Here is a 14,409-nt window from a genome sequence, read left to right on the forward strand (position 1 = left end):
TCTTTTACAGCGCTCTGGAGGAATTTTGGCCCACTCATCTTTGCAAAATTGTTGTAATTCAGCTTTATTTGAGGGTTTTCTAGCATGAACCGCCTTTTTAAGGTCATGCCATAGCATCTCAATTGGATTCAGGTCAGGACTTTGACTAGGCCACTCCAAAGTCTTCATTTTGTTTTTCTTCAGCCATTCAGAGGTGGATTTGCTGGTGTGTTTTGGGTCATTGTCCTGTTGCAGCACCCAAGATCGCTTCAGCTTGAGTTGACGAACAGATGGCCGGACATTCTCCTTCAGGATTTTTTGGTAGACAGTAGAATTCATGGTTCCATCTATCACAGCAAGCCTTCCAGGTCCTGAAGCAGCAAAACAACCCCAGACCATCACACTACCACCACCATATTTTACTGTTGGTATGATGTTCTTTTTCTGAAATGCTGTGTTCCTTTTACGCCAGATGTAACGGGGACATTTGCCTTCCAAAAAGTTCAACTTTTGTCTCATCAGTCCACAAGGTATTTTCCCAAAAGTCTTGGCAATCATTGAGATGTTTTCTTAGCAAAATTGAGACGAGCCCTAATGTTCTTTTTGCTTAACAGTGGTTTGCATCTTGGACATCTGCCATGCAGGCCGTTTTTGCCCAGTCTCTTTCTTATGGTGGAGTCGTGAACACTGACCTTAATTGAGGCAAGTGAGGCCTGCAGTTCTTTAGACATTGTCCTGGGGTCTTTTGTGACCTCTCGGATGAGTCGTCTCTGCGCTCTTGGGGTAATTTTGGTCGGCCGGCCACTCCCGGGAAGGTTCACCACTGTTCCATGTTTTTGCCATTTGTGGATAATGGCTCTCACTGTGGTTCGCTGGAGTCCCAAAGCTTTAGAAATGGCTTTATAACCTTTACCAGACTGATAGATCTCAATTACTTCTGTTCTCATTTGTTCCTGAATTTCTTTGGATCTTGGCATGATGTCTAGCTTTTGAGGTGCTTTTGGTCTACTTCTCTGTGTCAGGCAGCTCCTATTTAAGTGATTTCTTGATTGAAACAGGTGTGGCAGTAATCAGGCCTGGGGGTGGCTACGGAAATTGAACTCAGGTGTGATACACCACAGTTAGGTTATTTTTTAACAAGGGGGCAATTACTTTTTCACACAGGGCCATGTAGTTTTGGATTTTTTTTCTCCCTAAATAATAAACACCATCATTTAAAAACTGCATTTTGTGTTTACTTGTGTTATATTTGACTAATGGTTAAATGTGTTTGATGATCAGAAACATTTTGTGTGACAAACATGCAAAAGAATAAGAAATCAGGAAGGGGGCAAATAGTTTTTCACACCACTGTATATGACATACATTCAGTGTTGCATGAAAACATTGCATGAGGCAAAGAATGGATATTTATAAGAGTATTACAGTGAGAGATGTGTCGTCACCCGTATTACTAAAGCTCTTCTTTGCAGCATTATGCATTCTACAAGTCAGCATTTGTATGATGTATAATCCATCCATCCATTATCCAACCCGCAATATCCTAACTACAGGGTCACAGGGGTCTACTGGAGCCAATCCCAGCCAACACAGGGCAGAAGGCAGTAAACAAACCCCGGGCAGGGCGCCAGCCCACCGCAGGACGCACACACACACACCAAGCACACACTAGGGACAATTTAGAATCGCCAATGCACCTAACCTGCATGTCTTTGGACTGTGGGACGAAACCGGAGTACCCGGAGGAAACCCACGCAGACACGGGGAGAACATGCAAACTACCTGGGAAGATGATGTATAATTTATAGTTTTATTTTTTGCCACAAAGTATTATCGGGCACAATCATTTAAAATATATTGATCATCCACAAACATTAAATTCACCTGGGAATTCTGTTGAGTTTTTGAACTCTGTTGATGCCATATGTAAGTCAAACGGGAGCTCAATGAATAATGATTCAAAGCACTAAGCAGACATGTGTACTGGAATCGTCAAGCTTGGTTAGAAGCACTGAGCAGACATGCGTACTGGGATAGAATCATGACATGGCTTCGAAGCCTCGAGCAGACATGCGCACTGGTTACTGAATCTTTGTGAAGCCTCAGCACACTCAAAGGTATTGACCTCTATATTTTGAGAGTCTATCTGACACTTAACTCTCTAGTTATATTTTGTAATTCGTATTGACATTACACACTTCACTTAATATAGTTAAACTACAATTCAGGTAGTTGCTGAGAAGTAATTATTGTTCTTGTGGTTTGCTGTGATTTCCTTTGTCTGATACATAGTGTCAAAGATATATTGTCATATATCAACTTTATATATATAAAAAGATTAGGTAAATCATGCAACCTTTTTATGGAACGCTTAATTTTGTTCAAAACCGTACGTTATATAGTATACATCTATAAATATAATTTTTTTGTCTGAATTAGGAGAATACAACAATGATACTCTCGTGTCAATTAAACCAATTTAACGTGTATATGTCAAACAACATATTTCCACATCCGCTGCAGTAAGAACAGTAGTAGTAGTTCAGTTGTGCGAAGCTCGCTAATTATCCTGATTAGGTGGCTCAATGGTATCGCAACTGTCTCTCAGTAAAAACACAAGGGGTTCGCGTCATCGATCCTCCACTTGTGAAAGGTTTTTTTTTCAATTCCTCCATTTAACAATATTTTCAGCTTGGACGGATAGCGAGCAAATCGAGCTGTCAAGGGAAGGTTGGGCCGCCGTAGTCGGGCAGGGGGCACACGTCCCTAATTATATTGTGTATGTAAAGAGTTTCACTGTAAAACGTAATAAGCTTCATATTTGTGTGTTTGGAGACCCTGGTGTCGTACTGAATTTGTATTGTAGAAAAACAAACCACTGTCCAGCATGCCTAAATGTGTCTTTTCGTTTCTGATCGCTATACGGCACTACCAATTTAAGACAATTCACTATAAACAGTTTCAGCCAATCAGCGCCTCCTAAACATGCAGAATGACAGTGTGAACCTTTATTGTAGCGGCGCAGCATCTTCGTTTCAGTCAGTCATTGTCCTGTTAGACTATTTACTGTTAAGTGCTGCTTGAGGTAGCGTTTATAGTACAACAGGTAGCCTAGCCTAGTTCTTAAATTGGTATTGTAATGCACACACAAGTCTCCTAAATTATTTATTGAAATGCCTACATTTACAGTGTCCGTTTTAGGAAATTGTAGTTTTTACTTGTTCCCGTTATTAGGAATTACAATTTCTCAGTGTCACATATTATTCGTTACTACTCGTGAGTCCCGCTTCATTGAGATTCTGATTTATATTCTGTATAAGCAATTTTTTTTAAAAGGAGCGTTAATTGAACTGACTACAGCTGACTTGTCATCTTCTTAAAATGACTTTATTGATTTGATGTTGACAATCATAAGATCAAAAACCAAGGAGGATATGAGTTTGCATGGACTGTGCTGTTTCTTTTTTTTCGTGACATCGCATCAGTAGAGAGTGCGTGACGTTAACAATGCATTCTGTCCTAAATGACAGCGCATACGCTTTTTGATATTTCCTAAAGGCCAATGTGTCTCAGTTTGCTCATTAATATATTTTGACATTGTATTTTAGTGAGAATGATTATAAACATATAACCCATGTTCATCTCCCATGTAGATATGTAACGTTTGGTGAGAATAAATAAAAAGTAACAACACATATAATAGTTATGTTGCATTGTTTATGATTAACAAAATTCATAGTTTATCCGAAATGTTCTACTTATACAGTCGATTTATTCCACTTCTGAAGGTGTACACTGTCGGTATTCCCCATTGCATTTACCCTCCAGTGTAATGTGTGCCAGTGCAACTGAAGGGTGGCAGACGAGCACACGTAATGGTTGACAAGGCACATCCTCACCCTGATGCCGAGGCTCTTGTCATGAACATTCCCATCTTGTGCTTTTTCTCGTTCCTGCCAGTTTACTATTATTATTGGACACGTATGTAGAGGAAATGTGTGTCTTATTTTATGTCTGTGAAAGGAAGGACGGTAAAGCCTTCAATGAAACTGAGTGTTGATGCTTTGGGTGACACGACAGGTGAGGAGCAGGGAACGTTAAATGTGACAGTGACTGCGGGGGATTGTGGGACTGGAAGATGGTTTAAGAATACAGAAACGACAACAGCTTAGTCTTTCAATAATTCTATTTACATCAATGATTTACTCTGTTGTGCTGCATTTCGGAAGATTACTTATTTACCCCCCACCCCCCCCAGCGCAGCCTTTGATAAGATGCATTCAGAAGGAAAGGATGTTGCTGACAAAGTCAGGTGCTTTTTTGAAAGCTTGGCTCCAGATGTGCTTATCCAGCTGCTCCTTCTTGTCAGTACTTGAGTGATCTTAATGTTCACCTCTGGATGAATTCGCAAAGTTTCTTTACAACTTTTTTTGTCTCATTAACGCAGAACTCCCGAAGCTTTCCTAAAATTGCAGAAGACAGTTGTGATTAGTTATGCAGCACACGCTTTTACTCACATTGCTTTTTGGAAATCAATAATACAAATCAGCTACAGATCTGGGAATCACTAAATAGTAAAAACGTTTAATGAGGAGTGTTTTGCGCATATACTGGTGTAATGACCACGTCGGCTTTAGTGAAGCGTTTCTTACCCTCTCTGATATGATTGACATGGCTTAGAGTAGATTCTGGATTGTTATAATACGTGCTACCTTACGCAAAATATGCTCATTAATTTGTTACAGATTCTAGGTGGACACGATTCCACACCAAGGAAAAAGGTGCCCCATGTAAATCGTTCATAATGTCTCCAAAATATATTTGTTAACTTTCAGACAAGTACTACTTAACTGTTTTATACAAAATCCTTATTTAAGCATATGCAAACCCCAATTAGGATTTGAACTCGGGTTAGAGAACCTTATCGCTGTAGCAAGAACAACTGCTTTTACGCTTTGAGCCAAAGCACTTTAACAGACTAGCGAATGACCAAATCGACTGCTGACTGCGCAGATATAAATGACGTCATTACGCTAGCGTTACTCAAAATCACGTGACGGGCGCATTTGAAGCAAGCCTCGAAGCGGCGCTTCGATCTCCAGTGCTTCGAAAGCTCGACACAGTGTCGAAACCTGAGTATCGAGCGGCCCATCACTAGAAACAAGCCTCGAATCAGTGCTTCGAGCTCCAGTGCTTCGAAAGCTCGACACAGTGTCGAAATTTCAGTATCGAGTGGTCCATCACTATGCTAAAGTACTTGCAGCCTTTAATTATTCCGTGTTGTTTGCCAGTGTGTCTGCTCTGCTCATTTTTAATTGCCATTAATAAGATACAATGAAGGGGAAAAACTACACTGAGAAGGAGCAAAATATAATGAAATCAACAAAAGAGAGTTAAGCATTTAAATCTATAGCAAAAGCAGAAATATTTCTAAATGTATTATAAATGTAAAAATCATGCTGCTGTGCTTTTCTAAATGTAGAATAAAAGAAAAATAATTCCAGCTAATTAAATGAGATCAGCGCTATCAGGTGTTGTCACTGATTAGGAATCTGTTTGGAAGAAAAACCTGCAGCCACAGGGGGTCCCCAGGACCGAGGTTGAGAAACAATGCTTTAAACAGTTTTATTTCTTTTGCATTCTCCCAACTAGTACTGTGTCAGTCTGCTGAGAGTGAAGTGATCTGGAGGAATACTTTCTAAATGTTGGGCTGCTATTCACCATGAAACTACTTCAGTATTTAATCTTTAATAGTAAAACAACACATTTCAGGTAGCTGGGCACATTAGATAGAAAATGAAAAAATAGAGAACACTTTTCAATTAACTGGGCATATTAAATAGCAAATGAAATAACTCTAGTTGCCTTTCACAGGTGGTTAGCAGTTCCTGTTTCATTTTGTTTACATTATGGTATGGAGCAGCCTTACCTTTCTGGCAAATAAGTGATGTGACAGTATTGCCAGAAGGCAATACCCGCAATAGTCTCAACGAATTGCGTCACTAAAGTCACAGATTGTTCTTTCTTAGAAATCAAGCAGGATCTTTCTTTAGGGAACAAAATTTAGCATGTTATTGATTATTTTCATCAGCTGTCCAAAATTTGATGCCAGATTTGTAGGGTTTACTTGACTCGTTTTTTGTAAAACAGCACCAAACTTCATTGCAGATGTAGTCAAGTATGAGCTGGAGGAAAGGCTGGATTCACATTTGGGTACCAGCATTCAACGGTTGTACTTGCAGTGACAATTGTGTTTAAAAAATCACATTTTCTGAATATAATTTTTGTTTTAAAACAATATGGGCATTTGCCCAATGACTATTCAGAAAATGCCAATGAAGAACAGGAGAACAACACACGCATTATTTAAATAATTAAAAATGTAAATGTCATGACTGACATTTTCAATACTTTTTCCTCAATTCTCTATGTGTTTGTAAATTATGTTATACATGGGGGTGGGGGTTACATACACAGAGAATAAATTTCTGTAATTAGTTTCTAAAATGGAAATGTTATTAAAAATTTGTTTTTTTGCATCAGTCTTGATGTCATATTGTTTTGCAAATTGGTGCTGCTGTTTTGGGGTTTTTGTGTCACCTGTTTCTATGGAAACAATCCCATAATGCACTGGGTATAAAGGTCACATGAGCTGTTCCTGGATATGTCAGGTTGGATAAAATATCCTAGTTTTGCATGCAGTCTTTGTGATTCTTTTAGTAATTGACTACTTGCATATTCTTTTTTGACTTTGATTTCTGTTTAGTGTTTTGGGCTGTGCCAATCATGTTCTGAGTTCTGGTTTTGAGTTATTCATCATTTCTTGTACTACTTTAACAAACTATCTTCAGTCAGCACAGTGAAAACACAATGCCAATTTGCATTCTCCCTTGTACTTGTAGTGTTAAGATATACACTGTATATTCGACTGTGACCTCCAATATGTGCCAGAACAGTCTGCAGCCAAGTGAAGTAATAGGGATAAGAACTCGCACTTCCTAATCTGATGTCATGGCCCTCCCCTTTCAATATGTGGAGAACAACTGGTCCAAGAGGAAGGACTTGAAGTCTAGTTCACAGGTGATGGTAGAGGTGGTGACAAGACTGACCAGTACAGGATGGTCCAGATCTAATTATGCAATTATTGCATTGCATTAAAAGTTGCATAGTTAGATCTGGACCACCCTATACAGTGCTGCAGTGATCATTATTCAAATGCTGTATAAGACTATTATGGTATTGCACAGGGTAACTCCTCGGGCAAAACTTTCAATTTACCAGTAGGCCTGCATCTCCATCCTCACCTATATTCATATGCACTGGGCAGACACCAAAAGAATGAGATTACAAATACAAGGGATTAAAATTAAGTTTTTGTTTTGTTTCTATGGCCTGCCTTGCTGAATGTACACTCTAAACTGATCTGGGGGTGTAGGCTGTTGGTATGAACTGACATCCCATCCACAGTTGTTTCCTATGTTGTGTCAGATGCTGTAAGGGCAATGCATGCACACGAAATGAATGGAATTTTGTATACAACTGTATTAAATAAATTTATACATTTACCAAACAGAGACACCAGTTCACATCTCATGTCCCTAGAACATAACTGATCATGCATACTAATATGGCAGGTCATGCTGATGTAACACTATTTTTCATCAGCTTGTTGAGCCTTTTATGACAGGATTTATATAATTGTTAGATGTTTACACAGTGGTCAGGTGCTTGTCGTGGGTGGGACATAGGTTGACCCAACTCCCCTCTTTATACTCTTTATTATGTAGCCTTTAACAGAAAGCCTCAAATCCCATACCCTTGCCACACAGCTAGGTGATGGAGTTCAGCACTTCCCCCTTTCCTATAATCTCAGGCAAATAAACAGAGTTAAATAATCAGCAGTAGAAAATGTTCGCATATTTACTTATGTATTATGATCAAATTGATAGTAATATAAAACAAAAGCAAAATAAAGTATGGCAATCAATACCAATACGACTTTGTACTGTTAGATGTTAAGTCTTTTCCAGATAGTCCATTCCTGTGTTGCTTAAAGCATCTGAAATCAGTAAGAGTATCTTTAATTGGCTTTTCTCTTGCCCTGTCATTCCCTATGACCAACGTTTTACTGATTTTAAAAAGCTAATCTCGGTATAATAAGGTCATCCTGGCTCCAAGACAATTTCACTTATTTTAACATTTAAATTTCTTGTCTCCAAAATGTGTTTTCAAAGCTCAAATATTTCTGCTGTTAGAGTTAAAAGGCATGGCATGCCTATGTAACTTAGAGATGCTTTTGTGCCATCTAAAATCAGCTGCCTTAGACAACATTTCTGACATCATGAACAGGAGTCAGCAACTCAGAGTGCTTGTATAACTTAGTAACAGCTTGTGAAGTCATACATGTATTTTGGTTACAGCTATCAACAAAAACATGTATAGCCAAGCAATACAATATAGCACTGCAAACTGCACTTTCTACTTAAACTAATTTTCAAGTAATTCTTAAGTAAACACTGAAGTATTCGTGGACAACCTGCTTTTAACATAACAAGGAACTTCAGCATCAAAAAGCAAAATTAGATATTTTTGTAGTATTTTTATCTAGCACTTACATCTCCTTGGCTCTATACAAATTAGAAAACACCCCCACTGCTCCAATCCATGTTGTGTGTGCCAGAATGAGCCAAGTCGGCTACGCATTCACAAGGTTACTAGCAAGTGGAAAAAAAAGAATAGTGAGATGCTGGTAGAAAACCCCAGGATACCCCAGGATACCCTAGAGTCATTATATGTTGTGCCTGGCATGGGAGTGCCTGGGAATTTCCCAAGGGTGGCTCGACAATGTTGCTGGGAGATAGGATAGCCTAGTCTCTTTATCACAACATGTCGCTAGTGCTACTGTTATGAGCAAAAGAAGATTCCACCCTTGTGCTTTGTAATAAATAAAGACTCCATTTTTTCTATACATTTTACTACATTCTATCACATTATACAAAAGCAAATTTAAGTCATGGGGTTTGCTATTAAGCACCTTCAAAAAAGATTTACAGCATTTACAAGCGTTTACATTTGCTTACGTTGAATCATTCATTGCTTTTTTTTAAATTCCCAATTACTGCACTATGTAATTGAAGCGTAACCCAGAGGCTTTGGCTGTAAAGCAATAACTAGCCATATATGGTACAGGAGTTCATCTCTCAGCATACTCTGTCATAAAGGGAACTTTTTGAGTTGACAGTAGGCATAATTTGCACGTCTCTGAAATTGGCTCTGCTCTAGTGGTGACTGGTGTCAGGTCTATTTCAGGTCTGTTTCTCTCATTTGTTCTGCTTATCTTTTACCCAAGTAGTTGTTGTTCTACATTTACTCCAAAAGAAGATATTTATTATTTATTGAGTTATGGAGCAGACTTTCTTATTTATTGTGTTATGGACTTGCTTATTTTGTTCACTTTAATTGCTTTGTGGACTCTTTTCTACTTCTTTGAAAGTAATCCAAATACTGATAATATTCAACCTGAGACAATTCAGTTTACCAGGAGTTGTTTCGTAGTGCTGTGTGCTTTAATTGTTAGGGTGACCTTCATTCAAATTAATCTAACTAAGCTGTATAAATAGGGACAGACGAACAATCTTTGCTTAAAGGTCATGAGCCAATGGGTAATCTGTTTTCTTACTCTTATTATAATTCTGGTGAATGTGCAATCGTTACATAATAAACTGGATGAATTAAAAAGTAAACCTGCCTTCAACAAGATTACAGAGTAGCCAGCAATATGACTTTTGCATAGACATAGCTTTCTGTACTGATCAGCAATACTGTATCTTATGCCTGGTTTATTAGAGTACCACTGATAATAGACCAAGACAGCTAGGCCACAAGTAATGGATGCAGTAGTGGAGTCTGTGTGTACATTAACAAACAATTATAATAGCATTAACACTAGAATTACCAAAGCCTACAAAAAAACTCATAGATCCGTCCCACCTTAAATCACTTCGCACCTCTCCATCAGCGTCTTTTGTCCTGTAAATGTGTAGATAAGCAGCAAACAGCAAGCAACCTTCTATCACATTCCCCCAACACTGCAAAGTTTTCTCAGCTCAAGTCTGTTTACCTGCGTGTCAGTTGTTTAGAGTTGTATAGAGTGAGAAGTCAAGCAAAATGACACCTTTTATAAATACCATATCGTTATTTGGAACACGTGCATTTCATGTGTGTTCCGTGTCTACAACACTCTATGTAAACACATTGTTAAAACAGAAATGTTTTTCATATTTTAGTAATAATTGCAAAATGTAGACATGAAGTGTGTAATGTGTGAAACCTGAAGTCCAAATATCAAATAAACACTTTCACAAAAGGTACAAATATAACAGAACAAATGCGCTTCTATTCAAGAATATAACTGCAGATAAAGAACCCACGTTAGGGTGCGACATTGACACGCATTTGCTGTGACTGCTTTGGTGGCGCAACGGTATCAACTGTTGACTGGTAATCAAAACTTCACGGGTTCGACCCCGGATGAGCCCGTTTTGAGAAGTGAGCTGCTCTTATTCTTACTATCTTAGAATAAAAGAATACATTTGACTTAAGGTTATTCACACTTTATACTACTACGTGTATGAAACCTGCTCAAAAAAGAACAGTATAACTCTTTATCTATGCCAAATTATCTCTAGATTCCACTGATAACAAATGTTTTACTATCTGTACATTTACAAGTCAGCCTCGAAAAGATAAAAAATACATATAAAATAGACGAACTCTGCAGTGAATAATGTGTTTGACTCCTATAAGAAGAAATTCATTGAAAAGATTAGAGGATATATATAAAGAAACAAGCACAGATATTAATTCTCAGTAAATATGTTTTTTTTTAATCTTTATTGGTTGAGCTTCATTTTTATCACATTTTCAGGATTTCATTTTAGTAGCAGAAGGATCCAAAAATTTTTGTATATGAAAACAAATACCTTGAAACTTTAAATGACTTTAGCCAAGTAGCTGGGACAGCAATTTCTAGAAATTGTAAAGAGGAAATTGACAGAGAAAACTAAGGGTTTATCAGATTCATTTCAATTTGTTTCCCGGGCTAACTGAGCCAGTATATATGATGTTGTTATTTTGTTTAATCTCCTCTGCAACTTCCTTAGAATGCAATAAGATTCATGTGAAGCTCCTGTTTACAAACTTTTCATTAATTTCCAATAACATCAAGCCCCCTCTACTTGTAGAAGGCCTATTAAAAATCATTTGGACTTTACTTTGGTAAGGTGGCTGATTGACTTTATATTATATAGTCAAACACTGAAAGTAAACGTCTGCCTGTCTAGCATGCTGTTCTTATTAGAACACCTATTTTTAGAATAGACCATTCTGTTATAACTTTGGGTTTTTATATGTAATCTTTGATTTTTGTAAGGATTTGTTTCCTATTCATATTAATAAAAATTATCAAAATAATTACGAATACAATAGAAAATATATAATACTCTGTCACATAATAACTCTTAAACAACAAACATAACAATAAAATGCATAAACATATACAGGTAAAATTCAGTTATAACGAATTGCCAGGGACCTAAAAAATATTTCATTGTAATGAAAATTTCTTTGTAATGAGATGAGATTCTGTATTTGTCACTATAGTGCTTTCTTTCAATTGTGTCCAGGCATTTGCAATCATTTCAATAGCTTCTTTCACATTAATTTTAATCTTCTCCTGTCTATAAGTTATGCTAATGAGAATTTTTCTCAGCATTTCCCTGCGATAATATACTTTCAGGGTGCGAATGATGCCCAAACCCAATGGCTGAAGCACTGCTGTGCAATTGGATGGGAGGAATTCAACACGAACATTATATAAATGCGGAAGCATGTTGTGGGCAGCACAGTTATCAATCAGAAGCCGAATTATCCATATTCTTCTTCTTCATATTGTGAAGTTTCTGAACTCTTCTGAGATCCCCCACCCAACAGGAACGTCATGCTGAAGTACGTCCTGAAGCACGATTGCCACGTCTGTGTAAGATTGTTTGTCCGTTGCCGGGGCAGGGCAACAGCAGGCTCACAGTGAATCGCCACATAAGCGAATCCTAAAAGACTCTGAGCACGCAATAAGTCCCTGTCTTACACCCCAAAACATGAGGCTGAGTCTCAGAACTTTAGCAAAACCAACCGCTTGAAACAGGAACAGCACGTTTATTTATTGTAGCGTGATCTGCCCTTCTCCTATGCACAGACACAGTGGTCAGGCAGGGTTGTGGCCAGGTTAGTGGCCAACTAATCCTGTTCCCTGCATTTACAATGTTCCTTGCATCACCCATCGAGAGCTTTTCTGTTTGCTTCAGTGCCGAGCCGCCCCAGAGCTGTGAGCCTGCTGTTGCCCCGGCAGCTGATAAACAGTCTTTCACAGATGCAATGATCGCACTTCGGGACGTTCTTCGGCATATTGTCCACTTGGGGGAGGTCCCAAAAGAGTTTAGAAACCTCACATTTTCTTGAATGAGTGCCGCATTAATAGGAATGTTTCTTGAATAAGCATCACTGAATCACATAAAAAATGCTTTTTCTGTGCCTTCAAATGCAGCAGTTCACATACATTTGCAACCCGAGATTTTTCTTCTTTTGTTATCAGGGCAACATGCTTTCCTGATATTCAGATTTGTTGACTTTGTTTCTGGCTTTTATCTTTGATGGATTAGTTCTCCCCGTATTTCTGGCCCTTATCTGGTTTAAGATTAAGACTTTTCCTGCTTTCATTTGCTTAGATTATTCCTTGGTAATTTTTCCTCCTTTCTGTTTACCCAGACATGTTCCTTCTGAAGGGAGTCCATAACATTTGAATATGACAAGCCATAGTCATAGTCAAATCAGACAGACCTATTCCATTAACAAATATTATAAAATATCTGAATTAGCCTCTTAGAATAAACTCAAAGACTGTATTCAGAATTTCAAAAGCTGTTTCAAAAATTGCTTCGTTAAATGTTGAAGTTTATTTAAATTAAAAAAAAAATCACCAAGCTTTATTTCACATTGGAATGGTCATTTTTTTTGGTCAGTATTCTGCTTTCACAAGATGCTCCGCTGCTGTGAAGCTACATTTTAATTTTTCTTTATTATCTCCACCCCAGATTAAGAAGGCATAATGAACATGTCTAACTTATGCTCCCCATAATGCACTATATTAAAATATGATAATGCACTCAAATGACACCCATAATAAGGTTCATGTCTCATACTGTGCTTGGGGAGCAAACAGAAGCATGCACTGGAGTTCATTATTTTTCATTCACTCATATCAGAAGAAAGAAAAACAGCCAAAGAAAATGTGCTTTGGGAAAAAAAAATAAAGCTCTGCACAAAGTTTGGTGAGAGTGAGTTGTATGAGTTAGTTAGTTGTAGAAGCTAAAGGAAAAGGCAAGTGAGGGTTGCGAATTCAACAGCACAATAGTAAAATAAATACACAGAAAGTAGTCTGCCATATAGAATGTTGTCATCATGGTGAACCAGACAAAAAAAATGTGTGTATGAGGTGATTGTAGGATTTGTTATTTTTGTGTGTCTGTGTGTGATCCAAAATGTTAAAAATGTAGTCCAAGCCGAAACACAATAACAAAGCATTGTTTTTCATAATGTATCATTTTTCTTTCTTAACTCTGAAACCACACCTGGCAAGTTTAGTTAAAGCTAAAGGCCATGCGTGCCTTCAAACTGCTTCTACAGAGAAAGAGAAAAGAATGTTCTTCTGTCTGTCCTTCAGTCAAAATGGCACTTGCATGTTTGAACAGGCATCTCTATAGAAACATATTGTTAGAACATTTAATTTTAATGTTAATGCTTAATTTGTTTAGAATGTGAGTTGCAGCTGCAGAGATAATGGATGATTCTGTTTAACCCCTAAAGCTAACTTGTAATGAAAATTCCTTAGTGCCGTGAACTCCAGTAATGGAATATTAGTCTTTAATTAGCTAGAAACAGAACTGTTTGATTTGCTTTGTTTTCATTGGGGTAACAATGAGATACAGTTTTTTGACCATTCACATTTCACATCTAAAAGTCTGACGTATGAACATAAGATTGTACAATATGTTATACAGAGAACTTATAAAAGAAACTCAAAGAAACCTAAAAACAGAAAAAGAACAACAGCCTTGAACAGAAACATATAACAACTTTTCTTTCGTATTATCAATTTTTCGCCTTACTTTTGTGTAAACTGTTTTGCTTTGAATTTATAGTTACATTTTTAAAACAAAGACACTTGAACTGTGTAATTATTTGCATACGTTTCAACAAGTTACACTCATTGCCTGAACCCCATGAGAAACCAGAAGCTGCTGACGTTTTGGAAACCAGACGAATGCAGCTACATACAGTATACAGTATGTAGCAATTTTGATGAATAATAAACAA

At 37.6% G+C, this 14,409-nt stretch overlaps 1 protein-coding gene across 1 annotated transcript in view; it reads right to left on the reverse strand.

The window, feature by feature from the left end:
- LOC114642846 (E3 ubiquitin-protein ligase TRIM39-like) overlaps positions 1-14,409 on the reverse strand; it is a 118,696-nt gene that overhangs the window by 79,487 nt on the left and 24,800 nt on the right. The window lies entirely within an intron of this gene.

The sequence above is a fragment of the Erpetoichthys calabaricus genome, chromosome 2 (assembly GCF_900747795.2).
Source record: "Erpetoichthys calabaricus chromosome 2, fErpCal1.3, whole genome shotgun sequence".
Classification (NCBI taxonomy): domain Eukaryota; kingdom Metazoa; phylum Chordata; class Cladistia; order Polypteriformes; family Polypteridae; genus Erpetoichthys; species Erpetoichthys calabaricus.